At 43.4% G+C, this 19,411-nt stretch overlaps 1 long non-coding RNA gene across 1 annotated transcript; it reads right to left on the reverse strand.

Annotated features, from left to right (window-relative positions):
• Positions 1 to 5,055: 5,055 nt before the first annotated feature.
• On the reverse strand, positions 5,056 to 18,915 carry LOC309396512. Its single transcript, XR_014176122.1, has 3 exons — positions 18,808 to 18,915; positions 8,014 to 8,100; positions 5,056 to 5,104 (listed from the first exon to the last, which is right to left on the reverse strand). It is a non-coding gene; the product is annotated as an uncharacterized lncRNA (long non-coding RNA).
• Positions 18,916 to 19,411: the final 496 nt, after the last annotated feature.

A 19,411-nucleotide genomic window follows, 5' to 3' on the forward strand; every position in this document is an offset into this window, starting at 1 on the left:
CTGTATGATTATCATGGACCACAGAGGGCCAGGGCCTGTGGTGGGATTCAAATTTTTTTACTCTGGTTCTCTGGGCATGGCTTTGTGAGTGTGGCGTGGCTTTATGGGTGTGGCTTTGTGGATGTGGTAGGGGAAGGATACTGCAAAATCCTCATTCCCTCCCCACCCCACTAACCTGCTTTACAGCTCTGTTCTCCTGTTCAGGGCAACAAAAGAAGATCAGCTGGGAGGCTGGGAGGCAGCAGGGGCGCGGCCAGCCTATTTGCAGGTTCTCCGAACTACTCAAAATTTCCATTACTGGTTCTCCAGAACCTGTCAGAGCTGGCTGAATACCACCTCTGGGTCTTTTACGCATGGGCTTGATGGGCACTTGCCCGTGGGCCCCAGGAGCATAGGGGCCCCATACTAATCTGTGTATGTTAACCCTTCAATGCACCTTGTATCATACAAATACAGCAACATATTTATTACATTTTACTGCATTTTTTAATTAATAGTAACATGCATTAATAGAAATTAACACTGCTTTTTCCCCTGTAGATAATGAGATGAGCCCACACATTATTCTGTGTTGGCTTGACATTCTTTTTTATTCATATTTATTCATATATTTTTATACATGTGAGTAGTTCTCGTAGGGGCCCCAGTACACTGCTTTGCCCGAGGCCCACAATGCAGTGGTGTAGGTACACACTCCTACTACACGCTCAAATCTTGCCCCACTGTCGGGAAAGCATTGGAAGATGATCGCAAGGAGATTCAAGGAGAATGTGAAGCTGTTAACTTTGGTTCAGGCCTAAAAATCAGGCTACAGGCCCAGGCCTGTAAAGGTCTGATCAAGTCCAAAAGCTTTATGTCCTTTCTTGTAAGAATTGCTGATATGACTAATGTTTATTTTTATCTGCAGTAAGGCAAGCTGACCCAGATGGATGTTATTCACTTCTGCTTTCCTCCCCAAATGCAATAGTTAGAATGTGATAAGGTTTGCACCATTATGCAAACCTTAACTCATGTAACTCTCTTTTCTGTCATTAACTGTAACCAAATATCTGTATGAAGCATTTTCAGTTCCTTATCATACCATATATGTCAAATGTAACCATCAGCAACTGTATATGTAATGTGGGGTATAAAACCCTGTTTATGATAATCATTCGGGGTCTGGACAAGCTGTTTTCTCTTTGTTCGGTCCTTTATTATGCATAATAAAACTGTTTCCTACACTAGAGTGCTTGGCTGTGTCCTTCCCTCTTCCTACAACAGTGGTGAGATTCAATTTTTTTACTACTGGTTCTATGGGCGTAGATTGGTGGGTGTGACTTGGCTTGGTGGGCGTGGCAGGGGAAGAGTACTGTAAATCTCCATTCCCTCCCCTCTCCATGGGAAGGATACTGCAAAATCTCAATTTCCTCCCAATCAGCTGGGACCCAGAAGGCAGAGAATAGATGGGGGTGAGGCCAGTCAGAAGTGGTATTTACCGGTTCTCCGAATTACTCAAAATTTCCACTACCAGTTCTCCAGAACTGGTAAGAACCTGCTGTATACCACCTCTGCCATAATGCTGTTAAGATGGTCCTGTAGTTGGGAATACTGGGGAATACAATGACAATGGACCTCTGTTGGAAAGACTCATACTTTGAAATTACAAAAGCTTACTCCTATCTAGAGAGATATCTGCACCTCTTACTGTTATGGCTGCCCAGAATTAACTAGGTTTCAACCTTTTACACAGTCTAGGCTAAGCTTCCCCAAACCGGTGACATATCTACAATTCCTAAAATTTCCTAAAGATAATAGGTAGGTGAAAGGAGGTTAGAGTGTTGTGTATGGGTGGTTGTGAAGTAAGCATTTCTGCAAGAGCCCTCATTGTGTAATGTTCACAATCCCAAGTAGTGCATCCTACAGGGCCACCTTCTAAATGTGCAAGACCACACAGCTCTCCCACCGTGCCTAACCAGCAGAGTGGCTCGAGAAGGAGCTCCCTTTTCCATGAAGGGCTGGGCATTAGGGATGAAGGGTCAGCTCAGTTCCATCCCAAACCCGGAACCAGGGGTAGATTCTTTCTCCCGAGAAGGATGCGTTTGAGAAGAAGAACATGGTATCCTTCGTTTCTACGTTGAAAAATTCCACCTGTTGATAGATGTAATCCACAAACACACGAATCCGCCGGGGCTTCTTTGCAAAAGGAAGCTTGGTGTGTTGTGGTTCAGTAAAAGCTATGTAATTTGCTGTCCCCTCATATGCTCCAATGCCCCAGATGCCTTCTTTGGGGCTAAAACCAGTCAATCCTTTTCTATTCACTGACCCCCTGGCAACTCCCACAGCCCATTCTCCATTGTGTTTTATTTCTACCTCCCAACAGTGTTTTCCTGACTGAAATGCATTCTGGCCCAGAACCCACAGCCGTGTGTTAAATCTTTTATCACTATAGGGAAGTGATTGTTCTTCCATTCCCCATGTTGCGGTTTTCCGATCCCTGGAAATGACAAGGCGGCGATGAGCAGTGTCTGGGTCAAAGGTCACGGAATCTACAAGAGAAAAGCAAAATGGTGAAACTTATTTGCAGTCCTTCAGTACTTTTTTCCTCTCAAAATCTACATGATACTATCTCGGTTCTTCAGCTCTCTGTTCAGCAGACTCTGGAGACTGCAGACAACATTTGGACGGGCTCACCAACTGCTTGGTGGCGCAGTGGTTAGAGTGCGGTACTGCAGGCTATTTCTGCTGCCTGCCGGCTGCCTGCAATTTGGCATTTCAAAACCCACCAGGCTCAAGTTTGACTCAGCCTTCCAGCCTTCTGAGGTGGGTATAATGAGGATTGTTGGGGGCAATATGCTGATTCTGTAAACCGCTTAGAGAGAGCTGTAAAGCACTGTAAAGTGGTATATAAGTCAAAGTGCTATTGCTATTGCTCAAAAAGTTTCTTGTTTTCAGAGCTGTGGAGCCAGTTAATTTTGAGGGGGGGAGGCAGGAAAACTGCACCATCTGTCATTGATGTAAATTATATCAATTTCCACAAATGATGCAATTTCATGCAGATAAATGCAATTTCAATTATAATGGGCATTGGACATTCCCGGACACCCTTCCCCTACATGTTCAAATCTTGTTGAATTATTTACATTTAAATAATGCAAGTGTCAGGTTTTATTGGCTTCCAAGAGAAAAGCTACAAATAGTGTTCATAAAAATAAACCCAAGATTTGAAAGTATTTGATGAAAACGATTTATATTTTGCTTCTTTAAGTGAGTTTATTAAAAAGCAAAACAGTCTCAATGAGTACTTGTCAGAAAATGGTGTTAGGGATGTTAAGCAAACAAAAATAACTGTTAAAAATTCTAAGACTGTTTTATTGGATGTACGGTATAGATTAAATTATGATCTGTGGTATTAGAAAGGTTTATTTCTTATTATACCAGAAAGGGGTGTGGTTCAGATGGTTGATGCCTGAAGGTATGCTAATCTTCTGGGAGGACACAAGAGTCAGAATTAATACAACCATAGAGGCTCAGGCCTTTATGGAAAAAAATAGAGCCCTCCTAGATAAGCCTGATGATACTACACCAGATACACAAGACACGGGAGGGGCCGGAGCTCTGCTGGCGGGGGGAGAAGGGGCAACATCGAGAAAACTCAGATCACAAAAATGAAGAAGAAAATCTGTTTGATGTAAAGTGATTGAAATTATTTGAAGATAAAAGTTTATATGCTGACAAAATACCATCAATTTGTAATAATCTAATGCATTAATAAATGAAATGTATGAGTACGGGGGGAGGGACCACCTCCTGCATACTGTAACTGCCAAAATTTGTAACTTATTCCACTACCCCTTTCCTTGTTTCTTTTTTTAAAAAAACCAATAAAATTTTGTTTAAAAAAAAGAAAGAAAGAAAGGTTTATTTCTTGTCCAGTTCTAATAATCCCAAGGAAATCATTGTATTTATGGGGCCAAGGGCATTTCACAAATCCATTTATCATTCTTGGGATCTCAAAAGTTCACAGAACCCCTGCATGATGCCCTAATGTGAATGTTTGGATTGGCGTGCATTGTGTAAAATTAAAAATTCGGGTAGCTGAGTAAAATCATGTATAATGTGTCGTGTTACTACAGCTTTTTATTACAGTATTGTAAAGGGTAAGCTGCTGCAATTATCTTTCCCAGCACATTCAGGGAGATCTGGATCAGTCCTTTGTTCTATATCAGCGGTTTCAAACTGGGTTTGACACCATATCAGGGTTGTGTTTGACTTGGGAGGGGGACAGGGTGGGCATGGCCAGTTCAACATTACTCATGTCAAGGCACCTGTGGGGGTCCTGAGCACTCAGCAACGAAAATAGGCTCCCGAGCTCCGTTTTGGGCTGTGACGGCCTCCTGCAACCCTCTGTCAGCGAAAACGGAGCTCATGAGGTTTAGGTTTAGGTTTATTTGGATTTATATGCCGCCCTTCTCCAAAAGGACTCAGGGCGACGTACAACATTAAAAACACACATCACAAAAGTTAAAAAAAGATTAAACCCATTTCCAAAAAGACCAAACCGATTTTTTAAAAAAAAGAAACAATACATTTAAAATAAATTAAAATTAACATTAACAGGCCAGGCCGGCTTGCTGGAAAAGCCAACTTTTTAGGGCGCGTCGGAAGGACAGGAGGTCAGGGATTATGTGGAGCTCCGGGGGCAACTCATTCCAGAGGGAAGGCGCTCCCACAGAGAAGGCTCTCCCCCTGGGGGTCACCAGCTGACACTGCTTGGCCGACGGCACCCTGAGGGCTGCACTCCATCCTTTTGAGCTCAGTTTTTGCTGGCAGAGGCACTGCAGGCCAGTCCTTTGCTGTTTCCAGGACAGCCCCACAGGTCAGATATAAGCACCCTGTGGGCCAGATATGACCCCATGAGTGTGACCCCCTTGTTCTATATTATGAATAACTTAGATTGATTTGCTTTGGTTATCAGTATTGTAAATCCTGATTTCAGAAAATATAACAACAACTTCCCCTCCCCCCCACATAAATAATTTAAAATTACCTATTGCGCTACCTGGGATCAATGCGCATGAATTGGTTGAAGTCGATGGGATGAAAACACTTTGTGTCTGAAATACTTTTAAAAAAAGCTCAGGTTATTCGATAGGAAGTGATATACATGCAATTGTTATTTCGGTTCAAAAGTAGAGCATAAATCATTCAATTTGCATATAAAATGAAAATGCAAAACAGAAGTTGGGTTTGCAAGATTACCAAAAAATGCCCAATCATAAAAAAGGATTTTATAAATCTGAAATTGATGCCAATCAAGGTAATTGGAAGAGTGAAAAAAAAATTGCAGCCCAGACTTGGTAGCTATTAAACAGAGGGGAATATGTAGTAAGAAATGGTGAGATAAAGAAATCTAAATCCCAGGCATAAATGCAATTTGAGAAAACATCTCAGACAGGACCCTTCCTATTTCTTATGAAAATAAAGGGAGGAAAGGGAGAAAGCACATTCAGTTTTGCAAGGTTCTGTTACTGTAACCATATAATAAAAGTAGTGTTAGCATTCCAAATTTTTGATTTTCTGTTCTGCTCTACCTTAAAGGGCCAATGATTGGTTTCCCCCAAACCTTCACGGAAATACAATCTTCCTGGCTATAGGAAATTAATAAAAAGATATGAATAGGGAAAGTGGTAGCTACCTAGTGGGAATCAGCCAGTGGTATCAGAAGGGGGAGGGGGAAAAGATATTAATAAAAATAACTTTGTGTCATTACATTGTAAATGCTGTCCACTTTGTACAGACAATGTGTCATCAGCAGTGTGTGTAAAAGCAGTGAAGATAAATGCAAATAATGGATTAAGCAGCATTTTTTTATTGTTTTTGACATTTGTTGCAAGTGTTACTTCATTCTGAGACTTAGCTTTCCTGACTTAATTTTTGCATGTTCAGACTATTTGTTGGTATTCTGACTTAGTTCTGTGTCTCTCTATCCATTTTTTGTATGTATCTTTTTTTTGTCTTTCAGTTTATCAGAAAATTCTTTGTGTAACCATGCTGGATTTCTTCTTGAGTTTCTTTTTTTCTTTTTCAGTGGTATTGAGCTGGACTGGGCTTTTATAATAATATTTTTCAGAGTTTCCCAAGCTTCTTGAATTGTTTTCCCCTTTAAGATTTTCATCCATGGAATCCTTTCTAAACTTTCTATAAATTTATTAAAATCAATTATTTTAAAGTCTAAAACACTGGCTTGATTATGTTCTGTTGGTTGTGTTTGCATTATTTTGAATTCCAATATGACATGGTCATTCTCCTTCCCTTTACCACTTCCCTCCAAACGTTGGTTAAATCAATAGTCATAGAAATGTGTTTCTTAAATTTTAAAAAGTAATAAAAATAAACATATAAAGCAAATCTTCTATTTCATATCTACTAGCATCCTTTCTTTATAATCGCGAACATTAGAAATCATGAGAAATCCCTCAAACCATTATCTGAAGTAATAAAAAAGAAGCATATGTCAATTAAATTGTAGCTTCTATGTAGGATGTCCCTTGAAATATTTATTTGCATTAAAATGCATGCATAGTTTTAGTCAGAAATATTACATTGTCTTCTATACTTTTCAGTGCTTAATTAAGACAGTGCTTTTGTCGAAAACAGCAAGATCATATGAGGGAAATGCCAACTGGTGGAATCAGTTTAACATCCAGAAATGCAACCAATGAAGCATCATCGATGGTCAATCATTGATGGTCAAAGCTTCAACTATCGTCTTTTGAGAAACTAAAGGATTAAGGCCATGATGGCGAACCTATGGCACACGTGCCACAGGTGGCATATGAAGTCCTCTCTGCCGGCACGCAAGTTTTCTCCTAGCTCAGCTCCATCACGCATGCATGCGCACCTCCTGCTGTCCATCTGATTTTCAGGTGTCTGCTGTGCCTGCAGGAGACACACACGCATGTGTGTGTGTGGGGGGGTCATGCATGCATGTGGGGGGACACAGGGGGGCACACGAGTATGCATGGAGACGTGGGGGAGCATGGGAGCCGGTGTTCCCCCCTCACCCTTTTTAGGTTTCAGGAGGCTTCAGGGAGGCCTGCTAGGCCCAAAATGGGTGCTCGGGGTGGTGGTTACATGCATGTGTGGGGAAAGCACAGAGGGGTCATGTGCATGCGCAGGGGGAGTGCAGGGGGTCCTGTGCATGCACGGGGACAGGGTGCATTGCATTATGAGTGTAGGCATGTACGTGAGATTTCAGCATGCGAGGAGAAAAGGGTTAGCCATCACTGGACTAAGGGATTGGATGGGGAACATTTTTGGAGCTAATGAGGCCCACATGAGGTTTCCCCAGATTTTATTCCCACAATGCCAACTCTGGGAAGTGGATTTGGTGGAAAGAGAGGGGCTGGGCTCTAGGGCTTAATCGAGATTTGAACTTTTATCTCCCCAGTTGAAATCCATCTCTGTAACTCATTCCCCTCCTGACCTCAGATACTTACCTGTTGTGGCCCAGCAGGATCCGTTGGAGCTGCTGAGGGACTCAGATAGCGACAAACCCTATGAGTTGGCTATGGAAGATGTGGAGGATCCTGGGCAGGGTTCAAACTCAGAGCAGGAACCAGAGAGGCTGGTTGGCCACCAGGAGGCACCTGAGGCATGGAGCAGTGGGGAAGATCTAAGGGAGTTGGTCCCTGACGCCAGGCAACGGAGGGAGGAGAAACGGAGGCAGCAGTTACGGAGACAGACTCATAAGAGATAATCAAGCCCAGTTGGTTGTGGCTTGGCCCCTCCCAAGAGAGTATATAAGAAGAGACTTTGGGAGGAGTCCTTTTGCAGGACACAACCGTTTGTAACAATCTGGAGAAGCTCTTGTTTGTATCTGTTGGAGTCTGGGTTGCTGCCAACGTCTTGCTTGTGAGTCGTGTTTGGGCTTTCAGCCAACAGGATTATAATTACTGTAAATAAAGAGTGGCAAACAGCTAAGCCTGTGTCGGCGTTCATTACCGGACAGAGGGAGGCCAGAACACTTACCTATCAGAAGAGCAATTAGGGCCAGATTCAAAGCAATGCTTCCTCCCACAATGATCCAGAGTGTGATTCGGCAGCATTTCGAAGGACCTGTGAAATTAACTTTGCGTTATGGACCGCCCGCCAAAGATTTGCAAGGTTACAAAGAGTGAAAAACAGTCATAAAATCTCCCAGCCGCCATGTTCTCACTGTGTTCTAACCCGCGGCATGCTTCAACATGATTTGTTGAATAAAAGCTAGGATGGTTGGGTGTTGCCTATCACAGCAGGCTATAAACCATGGTTGGTAAGCCGCAACACCTGGCCTCACTCAATATGCTAAGCCAGTGATGGCGAACCTTTTTGTAAAGACCTGCCAAAATTGTGTCCACGTGCACTATTGCATGTGCGTGCATGCATGCCCACACCCACAATTCAATATGCCCCACTCACTTGCACAAACGTGTGACCCCCACCCTGCACATGCAAGCAAAACTTTCCCTCGCCCCTGCAGGGGGGAGTTTCTGCCTTCCCCAGGCTTTCCTGAAGCCTAGGAAGGGTGAAAGTGGCCTCCCCTGGGCCTCCGGAGGCCCTCTGGAAGCCGGAAATGGATCATTCCTGAACTTCAGTTGGCCCATTGGGTCTGTTTTTCATCCTCCCCAGGCTCTGGAGGCATTCCTGAAGCTTCGGGAGGGTGAAAACGCCCTCCCCTGGCTCTCTGGAAGGCCGAAAATCAGCTGGCTGGAGTTCCCATGTGCGCTGGAGCTGACAGCTCACGTGCCAGCAAATATGGCTCCGCATACCACCTGTGGCATGCGTGCCATAGGTTCGCCATCATTGTGCTAAGTGAAAGCCGAGGAACAATGGCTCTTGCCTAATCCCTTTGCAGTCTATTAAAATACGGTAAGGTTGTGCACACAAAGAGTTAGGAGACACCTGGCGATTGTGGTTATATTGGTGAAAATATTCTCTAATTGAGCAATGTTGATGGTTGGCATTTATCTTCACAGTTCCTGCCTGCCAGCCACTTCTATCCATTTTACCACTTTAGGTGCATACAGACACTACAGTAACTCGACCCCAATTGTTTTGTTAAAGACTGAAGGCCTGAGGCTCATGATCTGCACCAGTGACGTGCAGTCAGGGGTGGCAGGGGAGGCAGAGCCTCACTGCTCTCATCATGAAAATAAAAAAAAACACTCCGTGAAGCCACGAGGCTTGGTTTAGCCTCCCTGGACATCTCAGCAGCAGCCCCAAGTGTGCCGATCTTGCCATTTTTTGCATCAGACGAGCCCGGGATCCTTGCAAGGGGAATGGGACCACGTGTGCAGGAGGCTCCTCAGCTCCAGCCTCAATCAGCGCAGCCGCAGTCCCCTTCATGTTGGCTCAGGAAGGAGGGGAATGGGACCACGTGTGCAGGGGAAGGGGATCACGGCTGTGCTAATCTGAGGCTGTGCGATGATGTTACCTAGGCATTTTTTGCATCGGGCGAGCCCGGGATCCTTGCAAGGGGAATGGGACCACGTGAGCAGGCGGCTCCTTAGCGCACAGCCTCAGATTAGCACAGCCGCGGTCCCCTTCCCTTGCACACGTGGTTCCATTCCCCTCCTTCCTAAGCCAACATGAAGGGGCCCGGGGCTGCGCTGATTGAGGCTGTGTGCTGAGGAGCCGCCTGCACACATGGTCCCATTCCCCTTGCAAGGATCCCGGGCTCGCCTGATGCAAAAAATGCCTAGGTAACATCATCACACAGCCTCAGATTAGCACAGCCGCGATCCCCTTCCCCTGCACACGTGGTCCCATTCCCAATCTCAGCAGCAGCCCCAAGTGTGCCGATCTCGCCATTTTTTGCATTGGGTGAGCCCGGGATCCTTGCAAGGGAATGGGACCATGTGTACAGGCGGCTCCTCAGCGCACAGCCTCAGATCAGCGCAGCCGCGGTCCCCTTCATGTTGGGTTAGGAAGGAGGGGAATAGGACCATGTGTGCAGGGGAAGGGGATCGCGGCTGTGCTAATCTGAGGCTGTGCTCTGCTGAGGAGCCGCCTGCACACGTGGTTCCATTCCCCTTGCAAGGATCCCGGGCTCACCCGATGCAAAAAATGCCTAGGTAACATCATCAGTGCTAGAAGGGGGGCGGGGGAAGGAGGAGAAAGGAGAAGTTTCTCTTCTCAAAAATGTCCTCTCAGTGGAGCTGCGGCAGCCTGTCTGTCCCTTTCTGACATTTCTGAGAAGAGAAACTTCTCCGTTTGGGCTGCGCCAGTGCGATCGGAGCAACCACGCGGTTTGATGACGTCACCAGCCTCAGCAGTCATAAACCTCACCGCACGTCACTGATCTGAACTATAGATTTCTATCCCTGTCACAAGCCCAAAACATTATGTTGTGGCTTTGCTACTATGTGGAAATACAATGCTTATTTAAGAATTAATATAACAATTGGAAAGGTTGCTGTTTAGGGGGACAGAAACAGCTGAATTTATTCAATCTGATATTCATTTTGATGAGACAGTGTGGTGGTTCAGCACTTAAGATGCTGGCCTTGTCAGTTGGAAAGCCGGCAGCCCAGGTTCAAGACCCGAGTGCCACATGATGGGGTGAGCTCCCGTCCTTGCTCCACCTCCTGCCAACCTAGCAGTTCGAAAACGTACAAATTTAAGTACAGTATTTTTCGGACTATAAGGCGCAGCGGTCAGGGGTGGGTTCCTGCCAGTTCTAACCTCTTCTATAGAAGAGGTTCCACAAATCTACAGTGCCGTTTAGAACCGGTTCCAGCTCCCTCCCCCCCGCCCGTCTGCACATCATCAAGATGAAGAGCAAGAGGAGGAATTCTGGGAGTTAAAGTCCACAAGTCTTAAAGCTGTCAAGTTTGAACACCCCTTTTTTCTAAAGGGTTAGGGTCTTATAACTTGACAGCTTTAAGACTTGCGTGCTTCAAATGCCAGAGTTTCTGAGCCAACATTTTGGTTGCTAAGCACGAGTGTTGTTAAGTGAGTTTCACCACATTTTACAAGTTGGCCATGCCCACCCAGTCACATGACTGCCAAGCCACTCCCACTCGGTCACATGGCCGGCAAGCCACTCCCAAAAAGCAGGCCACACCTACAGAAGAGGTTCTAAAAAAATTGAAACCCACCACTGGCACTGGTGTATAAGACTCATCAGGATTTCGAAGAAGTATGTAAGAAAAAAACATTGTTTGCCTTCTCTCAGTCCCCAGCAGGCTTCAGCAGTGTTATTTCTCGTTTTTGCTTTGCCCCAGCCCTGCTGAAGCCTGCAGAGTGCTGCTGGGGGCTGAGGGAAGGCAAAAAAAGCCTCATTTTTTGTGAAAAACAGCCTGTTTTTCACGCATTTTTGTCTTGCCCCACCCCTGCTGAAGCCTGCAAAATGCTGCTGGAGGCTGAGGGAAGGCAAAAAACCCTCTGTTTTTGTGAAAAACAACCCATTTTTCGCAAAAATAGGATGTGGGAGCAGGGCTTTGGGAGGCCAAAAATGGCTGTATTCGGTGTACAAGACGCACCAACATTTCCACGCTCTTTGGGGGGGAAGGTGCGTCTTATACTCTGAAAAATACAGTAGATAAATAGATATCGCTTAGGTGGCAAGGTAACAACGTTCCATGATATCATGCTGGTCACATGACTGGGGAAATGTCTTTGGACTGTGCTTGCTCAATGGCCTTGAAATGGAGATGAGATCCACCTCCTATAGCAATTCCCTCCTAAGGGAATTCTGGGAGTTGAAGTCCACAAGTCTTAAAGTTCCCAAGTTTGGACACCCCTGTCCTATAGTCAGAAATGAATAGCGGAGTAAAATCCGCAGGGACTCTTTTACCCTTTTTTAACCTATTCATTTCAATGAGAAAATGTCTCTTTTTGCCATTTCAAAGGTGATAACAATTTCAGTGAAATTCTGATGTGTTCAGTGAATGTTTTATTGTGGTTATTTAGTTATGATGAGGTGGCCAAAGGTTGTGGGGGTTTCTCTCTAAGTATTCTCTGCAGCTTTCTTGCCTTCCATTCGATCCCCAAGGAAGCCATCAGGTAGAAATCCTCCCATGGAAATCTAATCTACTGAACCTACTGTATTTTTTCAGAGTATAAGACGCACCGGAGTATAAGATGCGCCAAGATTTTGAAGAGATAAATTTTTAAAAACAGTTTTTGTGCTCTGCAGACCTCCTAAAAACGCCCCCGTTTTTCACGAAAATGGGCCTGGTTTTTTTCTTAAAGGGCATGAATAGCCTTTAGGAGGCTTGTAAACTGCTCCCGGGGGGGGTGTCCCCCCAAATGAGCAGTAAACAGACTGTTTTTCATGAAAATGTGCCCAGTTTTGTCAAAAAAAGGGCATGCATAGCCTTTAGGAGGCTTATAGAGTGTTCCTGGGGGCTGGAGGGGGGGGGGGCGAAATTGAGCAAAAAAAAAGGGTCCATTTTTTGCTCATTTCTGCCCTTCCCAGCCCATAGGAGCACTCTATAAGTCTCCTAAAGGCTATGCATGGCCATTTTGGTGAAGGGTTTCTGGAGTAAAGATTTTCAGCCTCTTTTTTGAGGGAAAAAGGTGTGTTTTATACTCCGAAAAATATGGTATGTACCATCCACTTATCATCTACCTACCAAACATCTACTTACTTACCAACCATTTGTCCTTCTTTCTCAATGTTATTAAAAGTTTTAATAAATGATAACAGATTAAGGGATGTTATAGGTCATTTAGTCCAACCCACCGCTCAAGCAGGAGGCTCTACACCATTTCTGACAGACGGCAGTCCAGTCTCTTCTTGAAAATCTCAAGTGATGAAGCCCCCACAACTTCTGAGCTGTTCCATTGGTTGATTGCTCTCACTGCCATAAAATTTCTCTTGTTTCTAGGTTGAATCTCTCCTTGGTCAGTTTCCACCCATTATTCCTTGTCTGGCCTTCGGGTGCTTTGGAAAACAGGTTGAATTCCTTCCTCTCTGTGGCAGCCCCTCAAATATTGGAAGACTGCTATCATGTCTCCCCTGTTTTACAAACATAAAAAAAACTAGCACAAGCTCTAATAAAGACTAAGGAAGCGTTTTCAACTAGGGAAATGTTTCTGATGGATGAAAAACCAAAAGAAAACTATGAAGTACTGGTAATCCTCGACTTACAACAGTTCATTTAATGACTGTTTGAAGTTAAAACTGCACTGAAAATGACCATTTTTCACACAACCATTGCAGCATCCCCATGGTGATTTGACTGACATTCAGAAGCTTGGCCACTGACTCATATTCATGATGGTTGCAGGGTGCCAAGGTTACGTGATCACCTTTTGTGACCGTCTGACAAGCAAAGTGAGTGGGGAAGCCAGAGTCACTTAACAACCATGTTGCTAATTTAACAACTACAGCGATTCACACAACTACTGTGGCAAGAAAAGTCATAAAATTGGGGGGAAACTCACTCATCTTGCTTAGCAACAGAAATTTTGGGCTCAATTGTGGTCATAAGTCAAGGGCTACCTGTAGTAGAAATGCTTTTTAACAGAGGGCAGTGCTGTTGGGAAGCATCTAGGGCCATCTCCAACAATAAGCTAAATGGCTTAACAACGATCTCTCCCCTTCTCTCCCTGTCTCTTCCTCTCTCCCCCTATCCTCTCTCTGTCTCTGTCTCTCTTTTTCTTTTTCTCTCTCTCTGTCTCCCCCCCCACTCTCTCTGACTCTCCCTCCCTCTGTCTCTCTATCTCTGTCTGTCTGTCTGTCTGTCTCTTTCTCTCCCCTCCTCTCTCCATCTGTCTCTCTCTTTCTCTCTGTCTCTCTCCCCCCTCTCTCTGTCTCTGCCTCTCTCTCTCTGTGTCTCTCTTTCTCTCTCTCTGTCTCCCCCTCTCTGTCTCTGTTTCTCTATTTCTGCCTCTCTGTCTCTGTCTCTGTCTCTGTCTCTGTCTCTCTGTCTCTCTCTCTCTCTCTTTCTTTCTGTCTCCCCCCAAACTCTCTCTGACTCTCCCTCCCTCCCTCTGTCTGTCTGTCTCTTTCTCTCCCCCCCTCTCTCTGTCTCTGTCTCTCTTTTTCTTTCTCTCTCTCTGTCTCCCCCCACTCTCTCTGACTCTCCCTCCCTCTGTCTCTGTGTCTCTCTGTCTCTTTCTCTCCGCTCCTCTCTCTCTCTCTGTCTCTCTCCCCCTCTCTCTGTCTCTGTCTTTCTTTGTGTCTTTCTCTCTCTCTCTTTCCCTCTCTCCCTCCCTCTCTCTCTCCCTCTCTTTCTCTCTCTCTGTCTCCCCCTCTCTGTCTCCGTTTCTCTATTTCTGCCTCTCTGTGTCTCTATGTCTCTCTCTCTCTCTCTCTCTCTCTCTCTCTCTCTCTCTCTCTCTCTGTGCATAGTAGAAATTCTTCATTCCAATATACACACGCACACACACACAAAGTGTATGTATGTATGTATATGTAGATAGATAGATAGATAGATAGATAGATAGATAGATAGTATGTGTATGTATGTATGTATGTATGTATGTATGTATGTATGTATGTATATATATATGTTTGTGTGTGTGTGTATATATATACATATATATATACACACATGTACAGTGTATGTATGTATGTGTGTGTTTGTATGCACACACACACACACACACATATACATACTGCATATAATATATTATATATTATATGTATATGTATATATAAAAGAATAAATAAAAGAAATTATTCATCTCCTTGAAAATTAGCTTTAAAAAGCAGAAGCTTCTCCTATAAAGGAAGGAAACTGTGGAAGAACCGAAATTGATTAGTCAACGAAGAAATTGTTCTGACAAAATCATTTCAGGTTTGGCAGCCTTTCAAGTTTCTCTTAACATTGTGTAACTGGGTACATTTCTTTCTGGAAAGTTAGGCAAGAAGAGGATGCAGCTATGAAGATACTTTTCTCAATCCTTTGACATAGTTGTGGGTGTCTATTTTGGCATTTTTTTGTCAAAAAGACAAAGAGAGCACAGTGTCATTTCACCACAAACCCTGCAAATACAAGAGGCGTAGAACTTGTGCTCTAACAGTCCAACCTTCTTTCATCAGGTGCCTGTTCTTTCCTGGCCACTCCTTTGCCTCCATCCAATTCCTCCTTGCCCACGTGATTCATACTATACCCTTTCTGGTTTGCTGCTGCTACCTATGGGCTATTTATTCAGAACAGAACAGAAAAACAGCTGGAAGGGACCCTGGAGGCTTTCTAGTCCAACCCCCTGCTCAAGCAGAAGAACCTATGCCTTTCCAGACTAGTGGTTGTCCAGTCTCTTCTTAAAAACCTCTAGTATTGAAGCACCCACAACTTCTGGAGGCAAGTCATTCTACTAATTAAACGTTCTTGCTGTTAGGAAAATTCTCCTTCGTTCTAGATTGCTTCTCTCCTTGTTTACTTTCCATCCATTGTTTCTTAGAATAGAATAGAATAGAATAGAATAACAGAGTTGGAAGGGACCTTTTAGTCCAAGCCCCTGCTTAGGTAGGAAACCCTACACCACTTCAGACAAATGGTTATACCAACATATTAAAAATGTTGGACAATTCACAACTTCTGAAGGCAAACTGTTCCACTGATTAATTGTTCTAATTGTCAGGAAATTTCTCCTATTTTCTTGGTTGCTTCTCTCCTTGATTAGTTTCCACCCATTGCTTCTTCTCCTGCCCTCAGGTGCTTAGGAGAATAGTTTGACCTCCCTCCTCTTTGTGGCAGCCTCTGAGATCTGGGAACACTGCTATCATGTTACCTCTAGTCCTTTTAATTAAAATAGACGTAGATGTTAAAATAGACATTCATTGTTCATCTCAAGGGTTGCCACAAAGAAGAGGGAGTCAAACTATTCTCCAAGGCACCTGAGGGTAGAACAAGAAGCAATGGGTGGAAACTAATCAAGGAGAGAAGCAACTTAGAACTGAGGAGAAACTTCCTGACAGTGAGAACAACTAATCAGTGGAACAGAAGTTGCCTCCAGAAGTTGTGAATGCCCCAACACTGGAAGTCTTTAAGAAGATGTTGGGTAGCCATTTGTCTGAAGTGGTGTAGGGTTTCCTGCCTAACCAGAGGGTTGGACTAGAAGACCTCTAAGATCCCTTCCAACTCTACTATTGTATTGTATTGTATTGTATTGTATTGTATTGTATTGCATTGTATTGCATTGCATTGCATTGCATTGCATTGCATTGCATTGCATTGTTCTGTCAGGAAATTTCTCCTTAGTTTCCAAGTTGTTTCTCTCCTTGATTAGTTTTCACCCATTGCTTCTTGTCCTACCCTCAGGTATCTTGTCTTGCTTTTATTTTATTCACCTCTATTTATTTATTTTATTTACTTTATTTTATTCACCATTTTGAAAGTTTGCAATTTTTTTTAAAAAAAAAGTTTCCCACTCTTTCCACCCCTCACACTCCAATAAATTGCCGTAATATTCTCTCTCATGAGCAAGGGGAACTGGAATATCAGCAAGAGCCAAATTTGCCTTGAACCTTGTAGTGAAGGATATTATAAAGAAGTTCAAAAATAACAATGTGGATGAAGTAAAAACAATAGAACAATATAACACAACCAAAATATACATTAAAAATCCCCCCCCCCATTTTGGGGAGGCAGCTTAAATGGAGACACAGAAAAACATGCTACAGCAGTGTTTCTTAACGGAGGCAACTTTGAGGTGGTAAATTCTGGGAAATGAACTCTACAAGTATTACAATTGCCAACGTTGTGAAACACAGTGCTGTAGCAGTAAACTGTAAGTCATCATTTACAAACCACAACAGCTACCTTCCTAGAACATTCATAGTTAAAAAAACAATAACCCACAATATTATGTGGTTTGTGGTTTGTTATGGTTATAACACCACAATATATATAAACCCTAAAAATAGAAGGGTGATTATTCTGGGTACAGAGAAATTAAGGGACTGTACCTGCACTCTGAACTTCTGTACAGGTAGTGCTCGGTTTAACAAGAGTTTGTTTAGTGACTGTTCAGAGACCCATGGTGGTGCAGTGGTTAGAATAGAATAGAAAAAACAGAGTTGGAAGGGACCTTGGAGGTCTTCTAGTCCAACCCCCTGTTTAGGCAGGAAGCCCTACACTACTTCAGACAAATGGTTGTCCAATCTCTTCTTAACAATTTCCAGTGTTGGAGCATTCACAACTTCTGGAGGCAAGTTATTCCACTGATAGTTTTAAGAAGAGAGTTTCTCCTCAGTTCTAAGTTGCTTCTCTCCTTGATTAGTTTCCACCCATTGCTTCTTGTTCTACCCTCAGGTGCTTTGGAGAATAGCTTGACTCCCTCTTCTTTGTGGCAACCCCTGAGATATTGGAAGACTGATATCATGTCTCCCCTAGTCCTTATTTTCATTAAACTAGACATACCCAGTTCCTGCAACCGTTCTTCATATGTTTTAGCCTCCAGTCCCCTAATCATCTTTGTTGCTCTTCTCTGCACTCTTTCTAGAGTCTAAACATCTAGAACAGAACGCAGTACTGCAGGCTACTTCTGCAGTTTGGGTCTCACCAGGCTCAAGGTTGACTCAGACTTCCATCCTTCTGAGGTCAGTAAAATGAGGACCCCGATTGTTGGGGGCAATAGGCTGACCCTGTAAAACCACCTAGACAGGGCTGTAAAAGCACTGTGAAGCGGTAGATAATTCTAAGGGCTATTGATACAATGGCACTGAAAAAAAGTGACTTATGACGTTTTTCTCAGTTATGGCCTTTCCAACTTCCCCATGATTGTGTGATCAAAATTCAGATGCTTGGCAGCTGGTTCATATTTGTGACCATTGCTGTGTCACAAGTTCATGTGATCCCCTTTTGCAACCTTCTGATAAGCAAAGCCAGTGGGGGAAGCCAGAGTCACTTAACAGGTAACATCAACTGCAGTGATTCACTTAACAGCTCAGGCAAGAGAGGTCATAAAATGGGACAACACTCACTTAACAACAGAAAGTTTGGGCTCAATTGTGGTTGTAAGTTGAAGACTGCCTGTACTTAGCACACTAAGAGATCATGTGGCTTCTTGTTGGCAGCCAAGATAATCTGTAAACTATGGTTTATGGGTTTAGTTTGTAAGGCAAAGATGTATTGCAAAGTATTTTTTTTGTCAGAAGGAAACCCTAAACTAAATCTAGCATAGGAAGAGGTAACTGACTTTGAAAATGACTGCCTCTCCTTTCACCAAAAAATAGCTTAAGTTGGAATGATTTTTGGCAATTCTGCAAGTTCTGGAAAGATTTGAAATGACCTAATTTTAAATCTACCTGAAAAGGTGAATGATATTCTATCAATAAAGTGAATACATCAGACTAAGCACACCTTCATACAATAACACTCAACCATGTTTTAAATTTCTGAATTCTAGAAGACTAAGAGCAACGTAATCATTTCCTAGCCATTAACCTGGGATTCGATGACAAACCAGACTATGGCTAAGGTAAGATAAACATTAACAAACCACAATTATGAATTGTGATTAAGGCTTCACTCCATGATAGTCTAATGTAAGCTTCAGACTATTTGATAAACTGATCCACAGCTCTACCATGAAACTCCAGTCACCAATCTGCTTCATTATATTGCTTGTATAATTTAGTGCTGCTTACAGAATTAGCATAAGCTGAGCGTCATGAATTTGCATTTTCATAATTTTATTCAAACTCTAATCCACCCTGTCCACATTCCAGAGTCATACTGTAATCACAACATACCCAGAAGGAAATTAAATAAATTGAAAAGGCTTCTGTAACTCTTCATCCCAAGTGAGCTCTCTTTATTAAGATCTATAACCAGCACTATCATTAAATAGCAAGCTAAAGCCATCAGAAACTTCAATCATTACCTTCCATCTTCTTGGGAATAGCGTCCATGTAGGTATGTCTGGTAGGTTCTACTACCATGTAACCATCTGTATCTTCCATAATAATCTAAGCAATGCACAGGAAGCAAGTTATACAAATGAGATAATTCCTGAACGTTAAACCGAAATGCTAGTTTTTAGTTCCTCTTCAGTGGAACTGCCCCCAAATGAGTGGGTGCTTTCCCTTCCCTCCTAAAACCAAAGTTTCAGTGCCATCTGGCAAAGAATTTTAAATTGGGCCTACCTTCTTCTTAACTGGCGAATGCCTCTCACGATAAAGCACAAACTCAGCAGGTGTGTAGAGAAAGAGGAAGTGAAGTCTCCAAGTCTGGACAGACTGGGAAACCGCCTTTAATTCAAAGGAAAGCAATTCAATAGCAATCATCTACTAGGACTGAGTCAAAAGATGGGGGGAAAGGGAGGAGATTCCCAGCAGCATCTGCAGAGAGGCCACCAAGCAATTCCATAGTGGGAAAAAAAAGTGTAGAGTTTCACCAAACACCTGCACCAAGAAAGGATACGGAGGGAGAGAAAAGTCCATTCTACAAGTACATAGAAAAAGAGCAAAAAGAGCTGTTCAAATGCA

This window comes from Natrix helvetica, assembly GCF_964273705.1.
Source record: "Natrix helvetica genome assembly, chromosome: 1".
Taxonomy (NCBI): domain Eukaryota; kingdom Metazoa; phylum Chordata; class Lepidosauria; order Squamata; family Natricidae; genus Natrix; species Natrix helvetica.